The 4,430-nt window shown below is 39.6% G+C and overlaps 1 protein-coding gene across 1 annotated transcript in view; it reads left to right on the plus strand.

The window, feature by feature from the left end:
• Nucleotides 1–538: 538 nt before the first annotated feature.
• Nucleotides 539–4,430, plus strand: part of LOC105366378 (uncharacterized) — a 31,980-nt gene continuing 28,088 nt past the window's right edge. The window contains exon 1 of the mRNA XM_011504800.1: nucleotides 539–590. The gene's annotated coding sequence lies outside the window, so the exon portion shown is untranslated. The remainder of the gene's footprint in view (nucleotides 591–4,430) is intronic.

Consider the following 4,430-nt stretch of genomic DNA (forward strand, 5'->3'; position numbering starts at 1 on the left):
GTTAAATAATTATTATCAATTTATTTCAAATTAGCTGAGCTGAGAGAAAAAAAACATAATTACTAATACATGAGTATTTAAATTAATAATATTCAATATGTTGGCTATAACTTTTATATATATATATTTTTTTTTTTTTTTGAAAAGAATGTATTATTTTTTTCGTTATTAGCGTTTAAAAAAAAAAAAATTTAATAATTCAAGTTTTATATGTTTGATTAATACATCAATGTTAGTATAGACTTTCGTATGTGAAACAATTGCATTAAATTATACGAGAAAATCGAAAAAAAGCGATAAAAACTTACTAATCTGTAGTTGGTTGTACATTGAATTCGATATTCATGTAAGATTTGTAGGCTTTCAGGTAACCGATGATTATCAGTCCTGCAATTTTTAAACATTAACCGACACGAATAAGATAGTAAAGTAATAAATAATCTAATTTCTTTTACTAATCGAAAAAAGCTTCTCTAAAGTGTCCCCGATAGTCCATCTGCATTGGCCACTAAGACATATATTACAACGAGATTCTAGACTAATGGACGATAGCATAACCTAAAAATGCTCAATTTTTGGAACGACTTAATGTACGTAATATCATTATTAATATTAACATATACATGTGAAAAATATGCCTTAAAGATCTTGAATTCTTTTAATTTTTTTTCTCTCCCTGATTATCAAGAGATGATCTCATTTTCCAGTTGCCCAAAATAGAGAAAGTTGAGAGAATTTAAATTTTAACGATTTCATTTGGAATGCACTCGGTATTTAAGCATTTAATTCGTAAGTATTGACAGCGTGCAGCGCTCCTTTATCGAGCCGAGTAACGTTCTTGTTTCTTTTAATTTTTTTGTTTTTTTTTTTGTATTTGTTTTTTTTTTTGTTTTTTTGTTTGTCTTTTTTTTTGTTTTTGTTTTTGTTTTTTTTTTGTAATGATATACTTTTCACTGCCGCGCTCTTAAACAAATCCAAATAAAGCATATAAAGAAAGGGTAGCAATGAAAGCAAATGCATTTGTGCGTCGCGTGCAATGATTTTTCACGCTCTGCGAGATTGTCTATTTGCGAACTGAAAATTTTCAATTAGAGCATTCAATGATTATTCGTTATAAAAGTAATTGAATCTCGCACGCAGTATCGATTAGTATCAGAGCCATTAATAAAAATAAATCCTACATATTCTTACACGTGTTCTCTTCATATAACTGGGTATCCGTCTGTATATGTGCACAAAGTGCTAAAGCAAGCGACTCATGAAAATTAAAGCGCAGCTAATCGACGCGCATTACTGTTTAACGATAAACAATTTAATCATTGTGGCAATTAATACCTAGCGGATGCCCATATCAGTGTCGTAAATCGTATCGATAAGTGTCGATAATCAATATCGCCCTTGACGATCGTTCGTCTAGCTCCGGGCCACTCGCAGTCGAGGAGCCGGTGAATCGGATCCCACCTGGCATACGAGTACCAATGTCCAATATGCGAAAGCTGTCGCCCACGCGACTCTCACTCGAGGTGCCTGAGTCTTTCGCTCTCGCACATTAAAAACGAAATCGCGCCTCCCGGCCCCTCCCCCGCCGTTGCATCGGGCGCATAGAAGGCGGTGGCGGTGGCGATGGCGATGCCGGTGGCGGCGGTGGCAGCGGCGGCGATAGCAGAGGCAGTGGCAGCAGCGGCTCCGGTGGCAATGGCGGGAGTGTAACAGTACTCGGGCGCGCGATACCGTTAAGCCCGCGGAAGCGCCGAGGATCATCCACGAGAGAGCGGTGGCCTCGTAGTAGTAGTAGTAGTAGTAGTCCGGCAGCATCCGCGCGCCGATCATCGGGAAGTGTCGTCGAGCGCCGGGGTTCCCCGATCATCAATCGATAAGCGGCAATCGATCGCGCGTCGACTAGGAATAATGAGGGCCGACGGGGCGGACAAGGCCGGCGCTTCCTCGGCCGCTTAGCCGCGTTGACTCGTCGCTTGTCCTTCGTGGTCGGACACGCGGGGCTCGCTTCTGCAGTTTCGTTGGGCCTGTCGGAAGAACGGGGCATCTGGGTCCGGGAGGCCGCGCCAATTGTCGTCACGGTACTCGGCTACGATAAGTGCCCGGGCTGCTGCTACTCCTCGGGAGACGGATATCCAGGATCATCAGTGGAATCAGAATCAAGGTCGGCATGAGCCACGCTCCAGGTATTGCAATTGCGTATTGGAATTTTGGGTGGCTTGGAGGGTGCGAGTGTGGGATTTTTTCGTCGAAAAGTTTTTTCGCCGCAAGCATTCGTCGTAGCCAATTAGTGGAGCTTGATCCTTAAAGAGATGAAATTGTGATTTAAGTGAAAGTCTCGCGTTTGCGGGAATTATTCTCGGTGTGAGCGCGTGGGTGCTCCAATTTTTCTTTTTTCTTTTTTTTTTTTTTTCTTTTCTTTTGGGAAGAAGTTAGTTACACACATTGTGCACAATTATTTGCATTTTTTTTTCTACTTTTATTCTTTTCTTTTTTCCTCTCGTTTTTTTTTTGTTCATTTTTTTTGTTTTAATTCTTTCTTAATTATCGCTTTTAGAATGGTTTTCAATTTATCTCTTCATCTACGGATCGTGAAATTTGTAACGAAAGGTTGAAAATTTGCATATATATATATACATATATATGGCCTAATGAAGATAGATAAGTTTTAAAATAAGTAACGCTCCTCCGCGTATTGTAGAATAACATTAAGTGACCTGACGTTAATTGATGGCAATTATAATGAGCAATAATTGCAATGATAGACTGGATTATCGATTTTTCGAGCACATCTCGCCGTAGAGAGCGTCAAATGTACTTGGTATTTCACACATCGATAGAGTGCGAGGCGCTGCCTGAAAATAATTCGCACAAGAGTTATAATTTTCATATTTCAAATTTGAAAGCGAAATACGCTACATTTTGCATTAATCGGAAAGTTTTCAGGTTCGCATGTTTTAATTCTCTGTGAATAATTTTCTTCCATATCCGGTGATCGTTGCTCTTTTTATGCAATCATTCGCGCAAAATATCCGGCGCATAGTAGCTATCAAACTAGTAATATGCCAGATAATTGATAAGAAAAATTTGATAAATTGATAAAAAAAATAATAAAAATTGATAAAAAAATATAAAATCAAAATGGCACGCTCGCTGTTTTGTTTGCTTTCGTGAATTAAGATTCCTATTTTAAGATAGGAGTGAAATTGTGGATTCATTTGGAAATTTCTACGTAATTATGTTTAAAGGTACGAGGAATTGTATGCCGTCGTACAATATTATCCATCACTTACTTTAACGGGATACTTTCAAAATTCAACTCGCAATGTATATTTCCATATCACCATGAATGTATCCATGAGCGCGCGCGCGTGTATGCCTTTAATAGGTTAAAATTTAAATGTTACGGTAGAATACATGAGTGGTATGTATATATGTACTCGGCGTTAGAAATACATTTTATCTATAAAATAGAGATAATATATCAGACCGGCTATGGTATTCCCATTTATTTTTCTCTCGTACCGCACTTCGTCATTATAATTATAATTTTTTATCGTTCGCTTATAGTAATGAACGCTACCGAATACATCTGTATACACACGCACGCACGCACGCACGCACGCACACACATAACATCGGAAATCTTATAAATTGTAATGTAAAACATCGACGTAATTATCATCGGTCTTATCGCGAATTCCGACAATTTATGGCTCGTCAACGTTAAATAAGATCTCGGCGATTAACAGTAAAATACATTGTGCGCGGTAGTTTGTACATTGTTCTCGCTTGCGTTCACCGATTCCCCCATAAGCGATGATGCTCGCCAATTAATGCGTGGCGCGATGAGATTTTTAGAAACTTCGCCGATCAAATAAATTACGAATCGCGCGAACGAGCGGCATAAGTAGTAGAGTTAAGCGAGGCCAGCGTCAGTCCAATGATTTAGCGCAGGTATCGACGCGCGTGCATTTTAATTGGAAAAAGTAAGTATAGAACTTTCCTACGGCGGCAGCGGCGTCGGCGGTGGTAGTGAAAAATCAAGGCCGCGGATCGACTTTAGAAAATCGCGCCGGGAAAAACGCGCACGCGCGCGTAACGATTTTCATGCATCGGCACGCACTCGCTGCCTCGACGTGGAGGAACTTTAATCGAGATGCTCCTGTATCTGGCATTTTGCCGATTGTCGTTGCTCGATCGTTCGCTGAAATTCGATTGACGCGTCGGTCTCAGCACGATTTTCGATGAAAGGGATCGCAAGCCCACGCAAGCGCAATAAGACAAATCTCAAGGCAATATGAGTATTTGGCGAGTTACGATTTAGAAATATGTAATTCTCCCGGAATCCGATGGATGGCCGTTATTTATGGAATATTGCAACGTATCGCGTAACCCTTGAATTATCAAAGACTTTAGGATAATATTTTTGT

The sequence above is a fragment of the Ceratosolen solmsi genome, unplaced genomic scaffold (assembly GCF_000503995.2).
Source record: "Ceratosolen solmsi marchali unplaced genomic scaffold, CerSol_1.0 scaffold70, whole genome shotgun sequence".
In the NCBI taxonomy this organism is placed as follows: domain Eukaryota; kingdom Metazoa; phylum Arthropoda; class Insecta; order Hymenoptera; family Agaonidae; genus Ceratosolen; species Ceratosolen solmsi.